The sequence below is a fragment of the Parus major genome, chromosome 1 (genome assembly GCF_001522545.3).
Source record: "Parus major isolate Abel chromosome 1, Parus_major1.1, whole genome shotgun sequence".
Classification (NCBI taxonomy): Eukaryota; Metazoa; Chordata; class Aves; order Passeriformes; family Paridae; genus Parus; species Parus major.
The window spans coordinates 96,698,046-96,721,961 of NC_031768.1; the positions used below are offsets into that span (position 1 = coordinate 96,698,046).

A 23,916-nucleotide genomic window follows, 5' to 3' on the forward strand; every position below is an offset into this window, starting at 1 on the left:
CATGTATGATAGAGGTGGAGCTGGATGAGGAGAGGAAAAACATAAAACAGGAAGTCAAATTGCAGTTAAAAAGTAGATAAATGTAAATGGGTCTTTTGGGAGAACCAGACATGTTATCACCATATAAAAAGTTAAGCATATGTGTAATTCTTTGAGACTGAGGTTATTATTTGCTTTAAAAATTGTACCTGAATGCAAGGATTTTCAGTCTAAATTTGTATTATTTCTGTGTGGAATCTATTTTGAATATTGAAATTTGCTAGTGGTGACAAGTATTTGATCATAATGTTTTTTTAAACTTGGACGCATCAGCTTCCAAAACGTAGGATTTTCGACAGATATTTAAATATTTAAAACACCTTCCATAAGATTACTAAATCCAGCAGTTCAACTATGTAAACAATGTTAGGGATAATGAACCAGAAAATATTCAAAATGGCACATCCTCTCCATAAATATTTCTCTCTTATTTCAACATTCACCAGGGTGAATCACAAGAAAAGTAACTCCCAAATGTTTATTTGTTTTAACTCACTAGTTTACTGATGATCCAAGCTTTCAGGGAAACCCGTGAAGTCCCACAAGGTGGCAGGAGCTAACTGTTCTATACTAGACCATTATGTGATCTAAAGGACAGTAAAGGTAATAAACTCATTTCACTAGTGGCATTCATTCAGATCATAAGCTGGTTAAGCCAAAATTTCAAACACCTTTGTGTTTCTTAGACTTCTGAATAATTTTGGCAAATGAACAAGATTCTGTCCTCAAGAATCTTACTTCCAGACAGGAAGTTCAAATATTCTTATTTTGCAACTAAGTACAGCAAACAGGACTTCTATTTTCAGTAGGTAGTAGTAATTTGCTTATAATGTGCACTGTCACTGTAGATGGAGAACAGGGATGAATCCATTCAGGAACTTGGTGATGAATGAGGTTCACAGTTCAGCAGTTGGAAGTGAGCATCTCTAACTTCCAAATTCACGTCGACGCTGTGGGAATGCTGATCTTGATGTGGGACAAAGGGCTGAGGAGCTGCAGAAGTGGAGGAATTCTCTGCTGCTTCAGTGAGGTTGCAGAGATACTTTACTTTGGAAACTATAGAATCAAAACATATTTAAAAGTGTCAGGGTTGGGGGATTATTGGCAATAATTGAAATAGCTTATCCTTACAAGTGAGACAGAATTGGTTAGTCTGTAGAACACAAGGTTGATATTATTTAATTTTTTTTTTCCCCAGTGCCCCAATCTTTGTTTAGTTTGCTGAAATTCTTATTCCACTTTTTTTGCTTTTGTTTCCATGTACCTGCTGATGGGTCAGCACTTTACTGAAATATTCTGTGATCAGGATGTAAAGCACAGCAAAAGAGCAAGGGGGTTAATCAACTATGTCTCCTCAAAAGCAAGATTTGAGACTTGTGGTTATATCTCCATGCTTGCTTAACCTTGCACTTTGAGTTCCAAGTTTCATTTAAAAAAAGAAATCTCTGGCCTGCCTTAGAAATCCATGGGCTTGAGGGTTTTAGTTGGCAGAAGTAACACTGAAAGAAATAGTAAAAAAATGAAGTGATTATTCAGTGGACCACAAAGTGTTGGTTTGAGACTTGTGAATCTCTTGATTTGTGTTTAGAGATCTTATTTTCAACATAATTCAACAGAATGATTAGGTTGGATGAGGTCTCCAAGATCCTTGTGTCCAACCCATGCCCTAATGCCACAAGACTGGCACTGAGTACCACATTCAGTCTTTTTATAACACATCATGGGATGGTGACTCCACCACCTCCCTGGGCTGACCACTCCAGTACTTTATCACTCTTTTTGTGAAAAACTTTTTCCTGATAGCCAACCTGTGTTTCCTTTGGCACAGCTTAGGACTGTGGCCTCTTGTTCTGTCAGCTGCTGCCTGGAGAGAGACCAACTCCCACCTGCCTACAGCCACCTTTCAGGAAGTTGTAGAGAGTGATAAGGTCACCCCTGAGTCTCCTTTTCTCCAGGCTAAACAACCCCAGCTCCCTCAGCTGTTCCTCACAGGGTTTGTGTTCCAAGCCCCTCACCAGCCTTGTTGGCTCCTCTGGATGTGCTCAAGAGTCCCAATGTCCTTCCCAAACTGAGGGGCCAGAACTGGACACAGCACTCCAGGTGTGCCCTCACCAGTGCTGAGTACAGGGGAAGAATGACCTCCCTGCTCCTGCTGGCCACACCATTCCTGATCCAGGCCAGGGGCCATTGGCCTTCTTGGCCACCAGGGCACACTGCTGGCTCATGTCCAGCTGCTGTCACCAGCACCCCCAGGTCCCCTTCTGCCTGGGCACTGTCCAGTCACAATGTTCCCAGCCTGTAGTGCTGCAGGGGGTTATTGCGGCTAAAATGCGGGACCCAGCACTTGGACTTGTTAAGCTTCATCCTGTTGGATTCTGCCCATCCATCCAACACTTCCAGGGATCTCTGCAGAGCCCTCCTACCTTCCAACAGATCGACACATGCCCCCATCTGCAAATTTTCTGGTGAAAGACTTAATACCCTCATCCATGTCATCACCAAAAATATTGAACAGAACTGGCACCAGCACAGACCCCTGAGGAACACCACTAGTGAGTGGCCCACAGCTAATTTAAATCAGCTAATGTCCATTTTTGTTTTTTTTGAATGAGAGGACAAATGTGTATATTAGGCAGGTATCTTTGGGAATATGAACAGTGCTTATGTGGATAGACAATGCAATTCAGTAGGACTAAGGTGAAACAGATTAGGTAGTTTTCTTAATCAGTAGACACATACTATGAGTAAAAATAATTCAACTCTCATAAGAAATTTAAAATCCCATGCCACTTGGTGTCAATTGCATGTCATTATGATCTAGAAGTTTCTAAGCCTGTGTTATGGGGATATCTGCAATAGGGTGAATTAAATGAAAATCCTTCCACACCTGCTATGAAATAGTATTGATGGAAGGAACTTGCTACACAACTGAATTTAGATGTTCTTGACTTACGCTGTTGCACTAGTGTGTGTTGTCCAGTAAAATACCTACATCTCAGTATTGGCAGGGGTGATGGGACGAGATAGAATTGAGCATTCTCAGCATCTGCCACAAAGAAGCAGCATAAACCATTGTCCTGTCAAAATATGCATTCTTCAGAAGCATTTATTTTTACACCCCTAAGGTGTAAAAAAGGAAGGAATTCTTGAAATTTAAAAAAATCTTTGGGTTTAGAGCTGACATGAGCAATTCTAGTGGCTGCAGTCACAAAGTGAAAAATCTGTGATTTTCAATGGTTACACCTTTCATTTGTCTCTAATTTGAAAGAAATTCTAGTTCTCAGAAAAACATCCTAAAATAATGTTTAGGAAGCAAATAATTTTCAAGGATTCGGCATTTGATCAGTATACTAGTGAAATTTGTTCAATGCAGTTGAAAAGATGCATGTTTCACAAAGTAATGTACCAGTAGGATTAGGACTCTCAGGTGTGGATTATTAATTGTTGCATATTGAAATAAGCCTGACTTTTTCTGTCACTTCTTCTGTTTGAAATGTTCAGTCACACAAGTGACATAAATGCATTGCTTGCATTGCAGCTCAGAAGCAGTGGGTCACTTATGCTGATGCAAAATACTTGAAAAAAACCCTCCATACCTGTATGTAAATATGATGAAAAAAATCCGTTTCAGACTTTAAGATGGGAGATCATGTCTTGCTGTGATGTCTGTGTTCAACAGTATTAAGTGTAGTACCAGTATGCTCCAAACCTGGATGTTAATGTGGCTTGCAGAGAGTTTGCTACTGCTGCCTGTTCAGACCACTTAGTCAAGGTAAAGCTTGATTCTTACATTTCTTTGTGCACAAAAAGTGCACCATGATAATACCAGGGTTAAAAAGAGTAGTACAAGAAACTAATTTTAATTTGACCACACAGTCAGTACTGAAGAAGGCAGAAAAAGTGTGTGGTGACATATGTCCTTTTGGGCAGAGGAGTAGCTTTCCTGAGAGTGAGGGATGCTGGGGGATGGTGTTTCTCAGCAGTGGCAAATACATGATCATGAGAGATACCTGCTTTGTGGTGTACTTAAAATTGTTATACTGAACTGGGATTGAATAGTTTGGCAATTGCTGTATAACTCCAAATTAATCACAGTATTACTAGAGGAAACAGATGGGAGGTGAAGAGGACTGCACAGGGCAAGTGCCCTTCCAACATGGCTATCTTCTTCCAGGAAACCCAGGGTCTTCCCTCCCTGTCTGCCAAGCCCTGTCTTAAATGCCTCAACTGTTTGCTGACTTTGGTTAATTCAGGGACAATTGGAGTTTCCCCATTCACCAGATTCCCTGCTGAGGTGGTGAGTGCTTTATCTTCTCCATGACCAACTTGGGAATGCAGGGCATCACTGGCCTCTGGTAAATGCCCAACTCAAGAGTGACTCCAGCCAGACAAATGAGAAAATATATACTGCCTGTTTAGTAACTAAGCTAAGAGTTCTGTGCATTCCTCCCAAGTCTGATTTGAGGGATTTTGAGGTCTAGAGAGTTGACTGTGCAGCATGTGGGGTCTTCTCAAGAAAATGTGGAAAGATTCTTGATTATCAGCTTTTTGGAAACAGCTTGCTAAAATGTAGCATTTTAAAATACATATTGATAAAACCTGGCATCATCTCAAATCTTAAGAATATGTCTGTACATGGTTTTGTGGTTACCCAAGGGTTCTTTCAATAAGGCAGAACAAGAATCGGAAGAGGTTTGGCAGTGATACCATGGAGCTCTGTGTGCGCTAGTTTAACTTGCCCTGAGTAAGGGGAGGTTAGATCATGCAGAGTGGGGCTGGGCTGCTGCGCTTAGAGTTCCTGGTACTTGACTAGTTGGTTTAAATCAGGTTGCTGTATCTAGGAGCTACCAAAACTATCGAGTCTCTGGGTCCAGTCACTGACAGTTTTTGCTGATGTGACAAGGACATGTCCTGGACATTACTTCAAGAGGTAGGATCTGGTAGGAAGCACTAACAGCTATCCCTGTGCTAGGAGGTTGCAAATCCTCTTTATGGATTTCTTTTAGAGCGCTGGATGTTGAAAACAGTACTTTCTCTAGGGAAATAATTATTCAATTTACTGGGTATTTATTTTGATAATAAGTTTTGTTGTTGTTGAAAGTGAAAACTAGTTGGGGATAAGATCTGCTTATTAGAGGGCTTGTTCTTGGGTTTTATAGGAGTGGGGGAGGCAGGGGAGGATGAGTTTGCTGCCTTTGGTGCTCAGGGTAGAATTTTTGCCCTGTTTTTCTGCCCTTCCTTAAAGAAGCTGCCATTGGAAACTAGAGTCCTTGGCAATGTATGGGAAGTACAGAAGTAAGCACTAAGGTCTCCGCACTGAGACCAAGTTACCTGTGTTTCTCTAAAGTATCTAGTGTTTGCCATCCCATTAAGTATCAAGGCTGTGTTTAACATTCTCCCCAAACCTCCCTCCACTCTCTGTTAAAAAAAGTAACATTGGAAAACTTAATAGAACAACTAGTGTGCTGAAGATTTACATAGGTATCTGTTGACAGGGAGTTAATGTGTCTTTGTGGGTTATATACTGCCTTGGTTTACAAGTGATGCTGTTAAATTCACATGCCACATGTTCAACCAAGCAAAAGATCAAACTGTAATACTGGAATCACTTGGATATAAATGTAAATGTTGGAGAAGATGTTGAATTACACCAAATCACTTGTTACAACAGTCTCTTGCTTCTAGAGGAGCACACATACCCTTGGTCAGGTCTTTTCAGCACCAAAGCTAACAGTTGCTTTTGTTCTCCTGCCTTTTCCTGGCCTGTATAATGGAGGGTCTCAAAGAACAGCAGTGGTGATCAGCTGATTGAGAGATGCAGGGATGCAACTGATGACTTCTCTAGAGTTTAACAGCAGCATCTCGGAGATTCTTTTGTCTCCTATGGGCTATTGTACCTCTCTGTTGCAGTTCAAAATGTAGTGATGGAAAAGTAGCAGTGGGTTAGCTCTGCAGCAAGTATATTTCATTATATATTCAGTGATGTTTTTGTGTAAATAGCTCTTACTGCTAACCTGTGTTTAACTTAGAGTGCAGGACATGTGCTAGAATAGGAGAGTGTATTACTGGCAGGCCAGTAATACACCCTTGTTTTACCCTCACAAGTATAGTGGCTCTTCCACACATAGAGCAAGGACATGGTTGGGATCCATACAGCATCCTTTGGTAAAGAGTAGCCTATCTTAAACCTCTTCTTTCTGTCAGTAAAAAAATGCAAACCAAAAGTGCTTGCATATATTAATGCATAATAATACTGTGTTGTATTTTTACAGGCAGCTATCTAATGCATTGATTGGAATCTATGTTCCTTGCATTCATGCTGGAGTGGCAGGAAGAGACCCACCCTCCCACACATGTATTTTAGACTTGAATGCAAGGAACCTGTATGATTTTTCTTGATGAAAAAGTCTGCTGTATTTCTGTGTGCAGTATCACTTTGCATACTTCATTAACTTCTGGTGAGTGAACCTAGAATGTAGAAAGAAAAAAAAAAAATGTTTGGGGGAATTTTTTTTTGGGGGGACAGGGGGGCGAGTTTCATTTTTGAAGTAAAATATGAATTTTGACTTTTGGTAATCTGTTTTGTGTTCTCTTACAGAAAAGTGAAGTACTGAGTAGTAAAAACTCATTTTAGCTCTGAGTGCCACACAAACACTGTGGGGAAAACTACAGACCAAAGGATAAAAGAATGCCTTTTTTTTTAATTGAATGAGAAAAATTTAATTTAATGAGAAAATAAAATTTCTCATTTAGTTTTAGATAGTATGCAGACATAGTGTAGAGAAACTTTTAGAGGAGACCTTATAATAGCCACTGATTCATATCTGGCTTTGGTGTCAGGTCTTTAGGCAAGAGCAGACATCATCACAAGGGATGTTACAGCAGATATTTTGCTCTGCTGTAAGAAACAGTAAGCAGCACTTACTACTGGAGATGAAATTATGGTGTTGTTTTTAAGTGAGTTTGCAATTTGCAAATTTTGCTTTTGCAGAAGCACCTTGAGTTCAGTTTGTTTGCAGTTATTCAGACGAATTAGTTGTTGGTAAAACAAAAGAACAGCTGAAGATTGGGTGACATCTCACAAATCCATAGGGATAGTCGATTTTTTTTCTATTTTTGCTGGATTTTCATGTTGGCTACTGTATTTATGTGGTGCTTTCATGCTGGCATAACCCCCGCTTCCTCATGTTTCCAGGGAGGAGTCCTCTGTCCTTGCTCACAGCTGTGGCGGCCTTGGCTGGGACCAGCCATCCTCCTGCAGCTCTGCTTCCCAGGGATGACTGTGCCAGGCCAGCTGTTTCCAAAACCACGAAGAGTGCTGATGTACCCCTGTGGGCACCCTGGGGCAGGGTGTGTGCCTGGGCCGCCTCTGCCAGAGGGCAGGGGGGCTGTGGAGGTGGGAGAGCAGCCGTAGGTTAAAGCAGCGTAAGGACAGCTAAAGGTCAGGCAGGGCTTACTCTTAAGTAAAACTGAATGAAAATTACTTCCCTGCTGCTTTTGCTGCCCTGCTCGCTTCTCCAGCAAGCGTGTTTATGGAGGAAAATATAACCTGAATATGCCAGGAAGGGGATGGCAACCCACCTGCAGGGACCTGACCTCTCCTCCATGCTTGCTCCCTCTCACTCAGTGCTGCCACAGAGACTGATCTCATCTCCTGCCGTGGCTGGCGCAGCCACCAGCTGTCCACAGATGCAGACAAAATATACTTCTTTAAGTCACTTCCCTGTTTCCTGAATCTTGTCCACTTTGTTCTCCAACTTTATCCAGTACCTAGAGAGGTCTGTCAGATTTTTGGATCTTAAATGTAAAAGGAAATCTAAAGGTCATAAATTACATCCCCAAACAAAGCTAAACTTCAGAATTCTGGCAAAAATGACACCGGTGGGATCAAGCTCCAAAAATCTGAGCTCTAGTTCAGGTGCTCAGGTGTCACATGGCACTTGTTCACTGTCTTAATACACAAATAGGTGCCCAACTTGGGCTCTCTAATGTGTAAGCTGATACTGAAACCTGAAGAAAATTGCAGTTGTATCCTGAAAGCAGAACTCAAGCTGCTGTAATGGTTTTTCATTCATTAAAATAAGTTAAATTTCAAAGATTTATTTTTATATGTATATTAGGGTTTTAATTCAACGAAGTACTTAGTGAATGAGATGTGAAACTGGAGGGAGTGTTGTTTTTTTTTTTTTTTCCTGCAGAAAAAATGACAACATTTGGCCCAATCACTAGAGGATTCTGTAAAAACAATTACACATACTCTAAAGGAAATCATTCAAATAAATAGTTGTGTGTAGTGGCTGTTTCTAATTGGGCTTGATGTTTTATCACAATTACTTTTCCATTTAGGAGGGATGATAGGAGCTATAAAACTTGATGCAAATTAGCAGAGTGAAATAGTTTTGTTTTCAACTGCTCTTTGAGTCTTTGTGCCTCTTTTAAGAATATGTTTAGAAAATATTGCAGTATCACATCTAGGAAGAAAACTGGGTTGTTTTGGAAATCAGAAGTGTATGCCCTAATAAATTGTTTGAATAGAACTAGAAAATAGGGAAGATTATACGAAAGGAAAATTCTTTTTAAAGCTTTGGATTTCACTTTAACCTCATGGAGAACAGCTGCCATTATTCTTAATGTAAAAACTAGACTAAACCCTCCTAATTTTAAGAAACTTTGATACTGGAAATGTGTTGGTGGTTTTTTTTGCTACAAGTAATATGTGATTTTATATTGTAAGAAGTAAACTTCTGCATCTATAAATTTGCCAGTAGCTTGTTCTCATAATTCTAAAAAACAGCAATAGGATTTTATTCTGCCACATTGTATGTAGTATCTGAGTACCTTCCACCTATAGCAGAGAAGAACTGGGATTTAACTTCTTAGGATAAGTGTGGGGGAGGGATAAGAAGAGACAGCATGCTGCTTGTTGGTAGGATTTTTGGCTTGGGTATTTCGTGCATTATTTAGGTATGACGTTTGTACCTGAAGTTTTTCTGACGTTTGAGATGTGTGGGTGTGTGCAGTAGGTAACAGTGCAGTGGCTTTCTGGAAATGTGCTGTTGATGGAAATGTGCTGTTAATGTGCTGCATGGCTCAGAATGCACTGCTGTGTCCATATGCCTATATGAAAATGTATATCAAAATATTTCATACAGCTTCTAAGAAGTGTTGAGATCCAGGAATTATAGAAATGATGATTCTGGTATTTCTGAATACATAGATTGTTGGTGTTTTCTGGCATGTTTTATGAATTAATGTATCTGCTTAGTATTAACTGTGTGGTATTGCAGTGTTATATAAGCATTGGACTGGGAGACTGCATCTGTTTTGAAGTATATAGTGACTTTGTTTAGATTTAGTAATTAAAATTGTATTTCTTAATGGAAATGGAATTTAATGTGGAGCTTTGGTGGAAATGCTACTTCATTCGTATTGCTGCAATATGTGTATGAGAGCACAGTTCTGGTCTGAATTTTACAGGAGGCGGAGTTACAATAGTAGACTGAAATTGCAGACTTGATTGGAGAAGTGTTTGGATGTCTTCTCTGATAGTCACTTCCAGGTTGAGTTTTGGAGTGTTTTAAGCAAACTCTCAAGATATTTATTTGTTTCATTAATTGCTTTGTTCGCAGATGTATTTCCTTGCTATATAGCAGGGGAAAGCCTTCACCCAGGCAAGATTAATCCGTGTTACTTTTTCCCTTTCTATCTTCTTTAATCAGATCTTCTCCATCTTGTTCATTAACTAATTTTAATGCTCATAAAGTACTAGAGCAACAAGCCAGGGGAAGTCATTCTGTCATGTCAGTTTAGGAAGGATAGATAAACTGGTGGAGTGAGTAAATGTGTGATCAAACTACCTCTGGTTTGGCTTGTTTTAAATAAATACAGAGACAGTTTGGTGCCTAATCTCCACCTGCCATTAATGTAGGGAACGAGAGGTGAGAAATTGTCACGTAGAAATTTATTTTGACAACTGTAGTTAAAGAAATACAGAACATCAATTTAGTTTTAAAGCAGTAACTGCTTGACTCAAAGTGCTTGGACTTCTAAGTGTGCTCATACCCACACTTGTAGTGCTTGCTACTTCCTTCCTTACGCCTTCTTCTGAGGTAGTTTTTTATCTAGTAGCTGAAGGATGATCCCTTTTGACCATGTTCAAGCTTTTAAATAAAAGTGTTTCTCCCTGCAAGAAAAAAGCTGACACAATTTAAAGTAGTGGGTTTTCAACTGCTCCAAAATTACTTTAAAGACATTAAAACATTGTCCTGCAGATGATATGGATGCCTGAAAAATGAATGTAAGCCTACCAGTAGACTAATCTTCTTAGTTCCTTTTGCAGACCTGTAGGAAGCAATGAGTGCAGTGTTAAAACTGCTCATGTACTGCTGTATCTGTACTGCAGTTGGAGACCTCTGAACAGGGTAATAACACTAGTCAGCAAAGATAATGACAGAAGTATAACTGTTTGGTAGTGTTAAGCACAAACTGTTTTGCTTTGAGTAGAATGATGGCATAACATGACTTTAACAGTCCTGGCTGTAAATTCCTACTGAAATAGTAAACTTTGATTTTAAAATGTTCTTTTTCTGACCTCAGTCAAGGAGACTTAGGAGAGGCAAAGGAGCAGAGAGTAATTATTTGAAGTACAAGCAGATGCTACTCTAGTTTCTCAAGGAAGTTTCTTACGTAGAAAGGCAGGGTTAAAGAAATGGAGCTTTTTGTACTGAAAACAATGCAATACTTTAGCCTGTCTGCCAGCTTTTTCTTTGTATGACCTGTCATCTTAAGGATGAAGTGCCTTTAATAATAAAAGATTGAAGTGGGCTGGTAGAGGAGGGTCTTTCAGAATAGTTTAAAGTCATTTGGAAAATAAATAATAGCAGGTTACTTAAAAAGATGTGAGAAAGTTTTATTTTGTTTCCAAGTCAAAATAGACTGAAGGTGTGCCTTAGTTGTTAAAGATGTGCCTTAAGTGATTTGTTAGTTAACCTCACAACAATGGTCAGTGATATTTATTTACTACTAAAAGTACTTATTTTGGGGTGGGGGGGTGGAGGGGAAGGTGTTTCTGTTGCTTTTGAGGTTGCTGAAATAAATTGTCCGTGTCTGTCATATCAGGAGTGCCGGAGACTGCTCTTCTGTATCTAGTGAAAGACTCTCAGACGTACGTGTGTATTTCAAGTGTAGAAGTAGAGGGGAGGAAGGAGGCTGTGCTGTGCACTGTACAGTGTATCAACACATACCTGTCCAGTATTGGTGAAGACTAAGAAGTGCCCTTTCAAAACTGAGTATCAAATTGAGAAGTAGAATTGAGTAGAAAACGGTGCTCATTGCTGTACAATCTCTTCCATGCAGCAGGTACAAAACAGCTTCTCTGAAATACACAGAATAACCCTGAGATTGGTGATGGGCTTGTGAGGTGATTTATCTCAGGTGTTGTGGACTCCCAGAGCTGTGAGTAATGCAGTACAAATGTTGGTTTTGATTTGAAGAGAAGCCCAGGTATTTATGTAACAATAATTGTAGCAGAAAAGCTTTGGGAGTATCTTTGCTGTTTCTCTTAAGTTGTTTACTGTTAAGAACTCTTACCTGTGTTTTCACCCTGTCTGCTGTTGCTCCACACACCACTGCAGCACCATATTCCATCCATGTTTTGTGATTTCTTGGTTTAAATACTCAGCTGAGTGTGTAAATCACATTTGCAGGTCTGATGGAGTTCTGGCTTTAAGCTGTATGTTTCCTTAGTAAGGAAGCAGCTGTGTATCTCTCCAGGGCTAGTAGTTTCCCCCAAAAAGAATCATTAAGTACTCATGGGAGTGAAACTAGTGTCTGAGTTTATGACTGAAAAGGGTTAAAGCTGTCCAACTGCAGGGACACTAATGCAGAAATGACATTGATATTAAGGAGAATAGGATGTAGTGTGTTGCTGCTCATACTCTGGCTGGCCTAGCCTGCATGCTGAGATTCAGTCTGTCTTTAGTCTCCTTGTGGCTGTTGTGATGTCGCTGCAGCACCTGAAGATCCTGCTACAACGAGGCTTTGCATCCGCTCGGTCGGAGCTGACTGCTCCATCCGAGGAGCTGTAGATGGGGATGGATGTCTGCATCAGTGACCTTCAGCTTACAGCCTGAGGATTCAGTGTAACTGCAGCCACCACAGGCAGGCTGGGAAGCCTTGGGACAAAGGCATGGGTCCTGTCTGTCCACTCTTGGAAGTGAAGGCCACAGGCTTTGGAGAGAGGCCAGGAGAGAGGTGTGATTGTTTCTAGTTCAGTCTGGATTTGTCTGCAGACTGAGTATAGGACATACTTTGAAACAGTGTCAAAAAGTGAACAAACCACAGTGAATTTAAAAGGAGTCATTGAATGCTTTCTTAGAAGTTGCTGAGTTTCGTAATCTGGAACGGAGTCTTCCAAATGTGAGTTAGACATGCTACAGGTTCCTATACTGAGCAGACAAGAGAAAATATATGAAGGAAGTGGTAAAAATAAAATTAGTTGGCCTCCTTGCCTCTGTTTTCCCTTCTTCTGTCAGTGTACTGTAGATGACATCAGATGAGATTTTTTAAAATATAAGAACTTCACTTAAACTGATTTACTGTTTTATTTTGGCCCTGTATCTGCTCTGTACCCACCAGTACAAAACATTCTGCGTCTTGCCACACAGAGCTACTGGGGCAAAACATTGAGACCTGAAAGAGGGCAAGACAAGTGTAAAAACCATACAGTGTTCCTCCTTACCTCCACAGCCTCATTTAGGAAAGTCCTAAATGCATGGGGATTGTCTCCCTTTGGCTGAGAGATATAGATCAGATCCTGGCTTTGTGTGGGTGTTCTGAGGATTCACTGCCATGCTGTTTCCTTGTCAAATTGTTATGAATTTTAATTATTACGTTGAAACACTGGCTGATGGCTCTCATGGTAGTCAGTCCACCCTCCCTTGTATTTTTTTTTGGCTTTTGTTTTCCAAGCTCACGTTTATTTAGAATGTTACATATCAGTGTTACTGTGGGGTTTTGTAACGCTGTCCTACGCTAATGACACAAACCTTGCTGCTGGGGAATGTGGGGGACAGGCAAGCAGCAGCAGCAGCAGCCCCGACTCTCGCAGAGGCCAGGACGGCAGCGTGTCCCTTGCTGCAGGAACAGAACCGGCCTTGCTGGGGGAGCCAGCTCCTGCGGGGAGCGAGCTTCCGTGGCCTGCCTTCCCACGGCAAGGTAGAGAACGTTCTTACAGGGTGGGAGATGCTGTTGTCCAGGATAAGCCCTGCTTGGAGTCAGCTTGAATTTTAGCGTGAAAAGCCTCTCAGTTCTTGAAGCTGTTTTCCTAAAGAATCCCCTCCTTTTTCTTTTAAACTTCACCAGAAGAAGTTATTTAGGCGCTAGACACGGCAGTTGAGTCTTTGAGGAGATGCCATCATCTGTTGCTTTGAGCACGCCGCAGGAGTTCCCGCAGTCGCGGAGCAGGAGCGTTGAGTCCGTCCCGCAGGACGTGCCCTTTCAAACCGGCTCACGCGTGACAGCGGGCTCGGCGCCGGCGGCAGCCCTCACCCCGGCCCGGGCCGAGCAGGGCAGCAGCCGGGCCGAGCGGGGAAGCGCCCAGGGCCGCCGTGGGGCCGGGGGCCGTGGCGGCAGCGGAGCGGGCGGCGTGTGGGGCCGAGCAGGGCCGGTACCTGTGCGGGGAGTGCGCCGCGCGGGGCTGCCGCGGGCCTCTGCCCCTGGGCGAGGGGGTGCTGGCGTCCGTGTCAGCCCCGGCGCTGGTATTTCAGTAATGCGGTGCTGGTTGGTCATACTGCCAAAGCCAAGCTATAAGCAGCGAGTCTTTGCTCCACTTTTCCTCGCTCCGTGCCTCTGCTCCGCCCCGTCCGCGCTCTCCGCGCCGCTGAGATCAGCTTCCTGCTTTTCGTTTCCCTCGGAGCAGCGCTGTTACTCCTCCCCCGAAAGAGTTATTTTCATCGGTCCGGACTGAATTTCTGCGTGTGGCTGCGGGCTCTGTTTGTGGGGGGCGATCGCCGGGCTGGAGAAGCGGTATCACGGTGGTGGTGGTGGTGTGTTGCAGGGCGCCAGGGCTGTAGGAGGATGGCAGAGTGCTGCGCCGAAAACGCTCCCGAGCCAGCTCTGTGACCGGGAAAGGCGGAGGAGGTGAGTGCCGCTTGTACCTCGCGTGGGTCCAGGCAGTTGTCGGAGGAGGAACCGAGACTCACAGCCTAGCCGGGCTCAATAACAAGAAACGAGCAATTATGTTGTTACCGTCTCTGATTAGGTGGTTTTGCTCCTACTAATACTGTAATGGAGTATGCTCAGGAAATGATGTATTTTGCTGTAGCAAAGATCTGTAGTCAATGAAAGTTTATAGTTTGTAAATATCTGGGGGTTTTTTCTCATTGAAAAGTACAAATAGATATGATACAAATACAGTCATAAAGGACAGATGATAAAGGTAAAGTTTATTCTAAACAACTTTTAAAACCCACTTAGGTTTTTTCAGAACTTCTGGATGGATTAAGTAATGCAAGAGGGGAGACTTTACAGTGGTTTAGTAATAACTGTGGATCTAGAACAGTGTGATGTATTTGAGGGAGTGATGTGATGTTATAAAATGGAAATAAAATTATAGACATGAAAAGCGAAAAAGAAAAATATTTTTTACAGTTGCCAAGCATCTCTCAGAAAAGGAAGCCGGGTTTGTTGAGAAAAAATAGTGTTTGAAGTAATCTTAGTTACAACAGACGGGCAACTTCTATAGAAAGGTGTCTTCTTACATTGTTGCATTGGATTTTTTAAAATTATTTTTCTTTACAGAGTGAAGAATGTAAATATCACAGGTTCATTAATCAATTTTCAGCTTTTTAAACAGATGAGCACGGTTCTCTGTATTCCCTGAAATAAAGTTCTGAAACTGCTAATCTGTAACTGGTGGTAGATTACACAAGTACTTTGTGTTGTCATATTCTGCTTTTGCTCTTTTTATTACTGCCTGTTAACAGTCAGATTAATGGGACGACTTTGTTTGCTCTGGCTGTGATGCCTGGGTGATTTTGCAGAGGACTCTTCATGAGAAGCCTCTCAAACACACGGCCGTGGTGGGCCAGCCTGGTGCTGGATACTGCCACCACTGCTACAAGGTGTTGCCTCAAGTCTGAGCTGTTCCCCAGGTGACAGGGGACAGTAGTAACAAATGTAAGATCTTGATCAGGATCATCTGAGGCCTAACCAGAATTGCTTGTGCTCTTCATCCAGACAAAAGTCTTGTGATTTGAATAGCTGTTTTCTGTTCTGACAAGTTTAATTGATTGATTGTCCTATAAAATAAAAGACATGGAACCTTTTATTAGATCTTACAGTGAAGTTCTCTGGTAGCTTTTCTGAGAGCTGTACTGGAGAAACACATATTTTAAAGTTTGATGCATTTTGATAAAAAATGAGAGAGGTACAGTAAATTAAAAATTGGGGGTTGATTTCTGGTAATATTTTTGGTTATGACTGACTTGCCATTTTTTTGTTAGTGGAAGTTAGCTCTGCTTCTTTCCAGCAACCTTATACTTTAAGGGGACTTTCAAGAAGGCTGGAGAGAGACTTTTTACAAAGACATGTAGTGGTAGAACAAGGGAGTATAGCCTTAAACTGAAGAAGAGTAGGTTTAGATTAGATATTAGGAAAAAATTCTTCACTGTGAGGGTGGTGAGGCACTGGAACAGGTTGCCCTGAGACATTGACCCATCCCTGGAGGTGTTCAAGAGCAGGTGGAATGGAGCTCTGAGGAACATGGTCTAGTTGAAAGTGTCCCTGCCTGTGGCAGAGGGGTTGGAGCCAGATGATCTTTGAGGTGCCTTCCAACCCCAACCATTCTGTGATTTTATGCTTCTGTGATTCCTCAAGTTTCAGGGCAAGTAGAAGTCATAAGGATGTTGTATTACTGGCTCACACTTAACTGCTTGCAGTTGAAAAGTTTTGTAAGTAAGGGTGTAAGGCCAAAATAAAAACAACAAACCACTTTTATAGCCCAGTCTGTGGCCTCTGCTTGAGTATTGGTGGAGGAGCATTATATAGGAAGTAATAATAAAACTTCCAGTCATGTGTGGCCTTGCATCTTTAGTATTTGTTTTTGTATGCTGGCTATACTACACTGCATGGTTTTGCCTCTATGCAATCTCTAAATTAATTGCTGCTAAATCAACTTCTTGGTATAGATCTGTACTCAAGAAATTAACCCTGTATTATGTCATTACTCTGAGAGATAAAACAGTAGCTAAAGACATTTTATGTGCTGTGCACATTTTATCAGTGTGTTAAAAAGACAACACAAACCCATTTGCTTCAGTTTCTTAAATCGAAAGATAATTCTTCATGCTAATGTCTTCACAAGAAATGTGTGGTAAATGTGCTTATGCTGTGATGCAAATATATTCCCTATGTGGGCCTAAGTATCAACCCTTATTTGCCAAAGTTACTACCTTTTTACTTATATTCTGCCAGTAATGAAACTCTGTAGCACTGAGTACCTCAGCATACTGTGAAGCACAAAGCCCAACAGCTATTGGGTCTTGGTGCTGTTTCATTCAGTTTGTTCCTATTTTCAACATTTTAGTTATAATTGATAGGAGGCTGCTGTAAAAAATCCAACGTGTATCAATAAAGGGTTCCTACCAGTGGCTCTACATTTGGTTCTTACAATTGATTTTCTTGCTTCACTGACAGCTAGAGTTAAAGCTTTTGCTGCTTCTCTGTCATACTTTGGCAACCTAGTTTTCTCTTAGCTTGTAGAAATTGGTTAATGTATTTTGGAATCCACCAAAGGGGGATGAGAAGTTGTGTCTGAAAGCTGGATACTTCCTCATTGGAGAGATCATAAGGGTACTAATAAGTGCTCTAATAAGGCATGAAGGGAATGACTCTAAGTATTTTTTTTCACCGTCCAGTGTTGACCCCATCTTCATCATAGATAGAAGATACAGGCATTATTTGAATTACAGCTCCCTGACAAGGAAGTGGAGTAAGACTTATTTGCCAGAAGTAATAGTCTGTAATAGAATCACCATATTTAAATGGCAGCACTATTACTGAAAGAAACAGTCCAAGCCTCAGACACTTGCATCTTACCTCATGGGGCCACACTAGTGTTTTTGTTGTATAATGAACTGAACTGGAGGAATGGTCATAACTAAAATTAATGATTTTTATTAGCTTAACTCTTTCTGCCTAAATATAGGATTGACCACTGCTTGGTGCATCAGCTAATGTGTTGTGAGTCAGACTTAAGAACTGAACAACTCTGTTGCCCCCTAAAAAGGAGTCCAGGAGTGCATAGTAGAAAACAGGACAGGGAAAATAACTCACTTTGGTTTCAGAACTGGCCTATGCTTGTTGCTTGTCAACCTAGAGCCTTAAGGCTAAGTAAAGAGCAAGAGGAGGAGGATGTATCTCCAGAAATAGAGCACTACTGTCTCTTTCTTCTACTAGGGACTTAGATGTAACTTTTAAATATGATTTTGCAGTCTGGATAGTTTCCAGAGCAGATAGCATCAGTTAGTTACTGATGCTGAAGATAACATGTCTTTAATTGTGATGTTGTTTTTATCTTTCTCCTGTGATCCTTTCTGATGTTGGTGTTGTAAAATGTTAATTTCATCAGTTACTCTTGAGATTTTCAGCAGTGGTAGACTACCTGAAAAAGAGCAGATAACTGCTTCTTGAGTGGTCTGTAAAAAGAATACATTTCTCTGGCCAATATTCTAATTTTTCGTTTGCTTGTTTTTTGGATTTTCTTAATAGTAGGGTGATTTTAGTTGCTTGAGTGTGATTTGTGGAATTCAGGAAGTTTTTGTTAGTAGTTTTCAAGCTTTTGTCATGCGGCAGGTGCTGGCCAAACCAACAAAAGGTATTCAGCATTCAGTGGGGCTGTGTTTTGGCTAGGGAAGTTGAATGTTACATCCAAAGGTAAAGTTCCTGCTCTGGGATTTGCTAATGTAGACCCATGCATTTTTGTTTAGGGCCTCGTTACTTTCTGTGAAACTTCATGCAAGTACAGAAATCCATGCTAGTGGATTTTGACAAGGGATAAAAGGATCAATGTTTACTTTGCTTGGAAATGGTTGAGATGGTAGAGTTTGGAGTTCAAAATGTCATCTCTACTCCTTCCCTTGCCCTATGAAAGTAAACTGAAAACCGTAGAAAGATGTGGCATATTGAGTCTTCAGATTTTTGAGTAATACTTTAGGGTACCTTAAGCTGCAAAATTATACTGTTTAATGAAAACTTTATACAAACCAAAAATTATATTTGTGGGAGAATAAAAAGAGGAATGATAGTTTCAAGACGAGAAAGAAAACTTACTTTAATATATATCCCTGTCAAGCTTGCACAGCTATTTTTAAAGCCAAATTAAAGGGATATTTTGATACAGATGTTCAAACAAAGTAATTTTCCCAAACAAATTACAAAATTAAACTGTCTGTAGAAATATTTTGAGTTTTCCTGTTCCCAGCTAGCTATGAGAATGTATAAGGCTGTACTGAATTTAAAATTGTAGTATTGTAGCTGTAACTGTTCCATACTTAATTACTTTCTTTTTGTAACTGATACTGCCCCTCAAAGCTTGTTCATGTATGGAGTAACTTGGAAGTAGCAATCAGGTGTGTAAACACCTGGAAGTTCTTTGGATAAAGATGTAGGCAAATTTCACATGGGCCAATTGTGCATTGACAAAATCTCAATAAACAGAATTTTGGTGGAACTCACTCAAGAAGCATGTTCTTGCTAGTCAGGAGAAATGAAGAGTTACTAGATTTCAGGTATTTCCTTCTCCCTTCAAGGCTCCAATAAGGCAGGCAGCTAGCCAGGCCCCATTTGAAAAAAGAAAACAATGGTATATTCTAACGACACGACTGAGGCCTTCGCATCCATAACGGTGCTCATGGTTTATTCAAAATGAGCACAAGAATAAGACTCTGGTCTGGTTCTGAATTAGATGCTGGGCTTTCATTGAATGTCTGACTTGAGTCCCTGCTCTCTGAATTCTGAGTCTGCATCTGGAAATGTTTGATGCAGGTACTGACATCTGCTTTCTGGTGGACCTCTAGTGAGACAAGGAATCCAAGCTGATGTGTTGAAGTAGTGGTTAGGCAGAGGAAAAAGAGGTACTTTCTGGGTGAGCTTTCATAAGAAGTGAATATACTCTAAATATTATCATCAATTTATGCTGCTGCTTGTGACTAAATTTTCTGCAGTATGAGTTGACAAATACACATTAAAGCAGATGAATCTTTTGCTCTTGGCAGTTTTAAGAGGTATTTCAGCTTGTTCTGCAGGTCCTTAGAGAAAGACATCTTCAGTTGACTGATAACTCTTTAGTAGCAAATTTCTCCTGAGTAATTAAGGTGCAAATAGAGGCTGTAGAGATGCTTAGGCTTCAGCCAGTAACGTGTTTGTTTTAAGATGGTCAGCCTCCTTGATTTATACCTAGAAATAATTAATTCTTGAACATTGTGCCATCTCTTGAAGATGATTAAGGAGCATAATATGCTCCCTTTGTCAAACCTGGTGGGGAGCAAAGGGGCGGGCAACTACCCAGCTAACCAGGTTGTCTGTGGTAAGACCTCTGGAAAGACATATTTTGGCTGTCTTTTGTGGTGTTAGAAGCCTGGTCAATATCATAAACCGTTTATCAAAAGGAAGTATGCTAACCTAAGTATTTGCAGCACTAACCAAGTACATGTTTCGTACCAAGTACCATGCTTTGGCTGATCTGCATATTCAGATGTAGTAGAAAGTTCAGAAGGAGCGTCCCATTGTAATTTTCATGCACAGAGGGAGGGGCTTAAAGAGTAGTATTTTGCAATTTCTTGTGTTTTCAAGTCTGCAATTCAAAATTCAATTTTGTTTTCTGCACATCACCTTTGCAAAACAGACCTACTGTGTTCACCTTTACCTTGAGTGTACCTGCAGAACAGTATGTATAGATACCTACACCTACATGTAAATACCTACGTGTGTGTGTATGTATGAATATGTGCGTAATAGAAAAAGTATGTGCATCTTTGCTGTAGTAACAGGACAAAATGAGCTTTGGTGGCTATTCCTGATGCCCACTCACTCTTGCAGTTCTCTGAAAACATGGGATGAGGCAACGAGACTTGGCCTAACGCAGTAGACATGAGTAGACCTCTAGTACTGTCCGCTACTCATTTCATCAGTGACATTTTTTGGCATAATGTTTTAGACCAGTAGTGAACCCACTCTTCCACTGTCGTGGCCAAGGAGTATCTTCTTTTTAAAATACATAGATAAAGAAATAGAGCGAGTTAAATTCATGTCTAAATAAAAATCCAAATAAAGTCAATGTTAAATAAAGTCTTAAGAGTGGCCTTATCTTTCATATGATTCTGGCCAGTTAAGGCTCCAAGATATTGATACCATTTTTACTAACAATAAAAATTAGGCCTGTTTAATAACTAGAGAAATAGATCTGTGTAGTGCCTGTACAAACCTTTGAGTGCTGCAGAACTGTTTTCTCACTTCCAGACACCTCTGTGACTGGACTGCTGAGCAGTCAGTAGCAAAAAATCCCTCTTGGTGATTTACTGACCTAAAAGGATAAGGTGTCCCCCATCTTAGAGAAATAAATGTGATTCAGAGTCAGTCTTTCTGCAGGTCCTCCACATAGGGTGAATCTGACCAACACTTGTTAGACATGTGAAGCAAGGTGGTGGTGTTGCCTGCTGGGATCAGAGCTTTAAGCATCACTTAGCTGCTGCTCATGCCCTCACCATTTTGAAGGAATCTTCTCTGTTTAATTCTGACATTAGGGCTTGCAAGGATCATTCTTCTTTCTTTGTTTCATATCTTTCTATAGTTGTGGTACTGTTTTCCCCCTTCAACTTCAGCTTGAAATAGGTTGGAGCTCCTTAACCGTACCAGAATGATAATTTGCATTTTATAGCATTTTTCCCTTGCTTCACCTGAATGATGTGTAGGATTGATGGAAAAAACTAGGTGATATGTGTGTGACTGATGTGATTGAGGCAGGTAGAAGCTCTGAACCACAGGGAGGTTAAGTATGAATTTACTGGCTTCCTTGAAGGGTTTGGAGAACTGATGGTTCCTTATTTTGGGGTGGGGAGGGGAAGCAGCTGCTGCTGGGATTAAGTGATAGGATGTTAAACCACATGGCAGGGTGTAAGGGGGCATATTATAAAACAGTGTGGAAGTTGTGTGTATGTGATGATGTACCTGATGCTCACTGTATTAGATTCACCTCTGATCAACAGTGCAAACATTCAAAGAGAAAATATGCAAATAGCAATCTCTAGTCTGTGAAGGAAGAGTAGCAACATGTTCTCACAGAGCTGGGCATTAGTGTGGCAGCAAAATGATTTCCAGGAACAAAAAAAATGCTGAAGACAGTCTTGCCTAAGGTGTGTTTAGGTGTCTGCAATTCAGTCACTCAGCAGGTAACACAGATTAACACAGAGTAAAAAAAATTGATCAGAGTTTGTTTTAAAACAGGTGTTTATACGAAAAGTCAGTACCAGTTTTTCACTTTCCAACATAGTTGAAATGGCCATTCATTTGAAGAATGAATATTTGATGTTTTCATATAAAATTATACACTTAAATTTCTGGAGCATACCTGGCTGGAGGGGTTGTACAGAGAACTGATAGCACATTACAAATATTTATGAAGCTTAGTAAGATTTTTATTGGTGTTTATCAAAGCATTAACTCAGACTTCAGATACCTGTTTAGTCCATTATGGGTCTTTCATGTTATTAGGTTTTTGACTTTGTCCAAGCCTACACAGTGTGTTTGTGGCAGAAGAGGGATGTGGGCCAAGGAAGATCCCTTGGCTTGCCCTGCTGCTGCTTTAGCAGTTTAATCCATGTCACCTGAACTGGTGCTTCCTGGGGGTAGCAATGTTACTCAGAAAAGGTTTGCCCACCCCTGAAGAGGAACAGGCAGCTGCACAAGGGTTAGAAATAACACAGCCATGTCTATTCCCAAGCATGTTTATGGAGAGAAATGGATTTTAGCCTTGATATGGGCTGGAAGTGGGAAACTAATACCTAGGGCACACTATGGGACATCATCAGGGAACATCATAAGCAAGGCTGCAAGGACCATGTCACGGTTCAGATATTAGTCCTGCAGTGGACTCTTGTCAGTGCCTGTGTGCTTTAAGGGGTAAAAACCCTTGTCTTGCTCTGGCAGCTGGACTACAGAAACTGGTGATGCTGCAGGAATTGTTTGTGGCCACTAGATGACTCCTTCAGCCTGCTGGTGGATAAACTCAGAGCTGAAAAAAAAGTCTGAAGAGCTGGTGCAGGAAGGAGGGGCTGTTCTGGGTCTCTTCTCAGAGAGTTGCACCAAAATAAACGGGTTGTGTATCTCCCAACTGATGGAAGTGTTAATGTGGTTTTTGGTTCGAGTTGAAGTAGTTCAGGGTAATAAAACAGAACGGATCACTAATTTGGGATGCTTGTTAATAAGTTTGCATTTTCAAAGCAAAGGTCCTAACCTCTGTAAGGTTGGATTCACTGAGGCAGTGAACATGTGAAGAAGCTAATTTTACAAGTTGTACTTCGTGTTGACTAGACGGCAAGTGACAGCTGGGCTTGTGAGGGGCTCTGGTTCTTACTTTGTAAGCTTTCCTGAAAAGAAGACTCACTGAACATTCCACCCAAACCAGCAGCAACATAATGCATGTCTTTGCCTCTTCTTTGCATCTTGTAGATGGGTAAGACAAACCCTGTTAGTCTGGGAAAAATGTAAACAGACTCTACTGAAGTTAAGGCCTCGACAGAATTCCCACAAACTTGCTACACATTTCATTGCATATGTCCACTCACCTGTGATGCTCAGGATTAAATAATCTTTCTGTTATTTAGAAAGACTGCAGACATTGCTTTAGTTTCATAAACATGTGTCTGCCAATATATCTGTATTAAATGTGTAGTCCCTTTATTGAGGTAATTAGGTAATGAGGCGGTTCTGATGTTGCTCTATGTGTTTCCTCACATATGTTTTTATTTCTGAGATGTAATAATGAATCTAGTTGCCATTAAATGCTACCAGTTCCTGGTGCAAAATATATGCTGGATAAAACAATAGTGCCCATGGCAGATTTTTTTTAAATTCAAAATTTGTAAGCCAAAAATCTTCTAACACCAAGACTTGGTCGTGATCTATGGCTTGATCTGTGAAGGTTTTGTTTTATTTTTTGAAGCTGTGAAGACTGAGTGCTTAAGTGTTTGTGGTAAACACACTACTAATCTTGTTTTTAAACTTAATGCACAGTAAGAGTGTCATGTTTGGAAGTTTTCTTCAGCTGAAGTTTTCTCTTTTCTCTCTTAAATACATGAGACCTATTGGTAAGTCCAAAACTACTTCTGAATTAATTTCTAAAAATGCAGTTCTGGATTGAGTCTTTGCAAACCAGGATTAGAATTTTCTTGATCCAAACCATGTCTCTCTTGAGGGTCATGTTTACTCAGTGGCATATTGAGGTTTAGTTCTTTGCATGTGACACAAAGACATGATATAAAAGCTGTTGTATGAGATTTACAGTTACTTTCTGTTTATGTATGTAGGATATGTATGTAAATACAGTTCTTGGTATGAATATATGCAAACATCCCTTGTCTCTTGCTTTCCAAATATGCATACCTTGATATATATGCACAGGCATCCTTCCCTTCCTCCCTACCTTGTTTTCTGACCCAAGACCTTGTTTTTGAGATTGTGCTTAAAAGCTGTGATACAGAAATTTTGTATTGGTCTAAAGGGAAGCTGCATAACCTGTAATTTCGACTAATCATTTGTAAATAAACTATGACAGAATTGATGAGAAATACTGAAAAAAGAAACTGTGTTTTGGCATTCGCT

At 40.7% G+C, this 23,916-nt stretch overlaps 1 protein-coding gene across 13 annotated transcripts in view; it reads left to right on the plus strand.

The window, feature by feature from the left end:
• BBX (BBX high mobility group box domain containing) overlaps window positions 1-23,916 on the plus strand; it is a 151,244-nt gene that overhangs the window by 20,652 nt on the left and 106,676 nt on the right. For 3 of the 13 annotated variants that reach the window (XM_033517875.1, XM_033517886.1, XM_033517889.1), the window contains exon 3: window positions 14,096-14,178. The exons of the other annotated variants lie outside the window; for them this stretch is intronic. The gene's annotated coding sequence lies outside the window, so the exon portion shown is untranslated. The remainder of the gene's footprint in view (window positions 1-14,095; window positions 14,179-23,916) is intronic. 13 annotated transcript variants of the gene reach the window in all.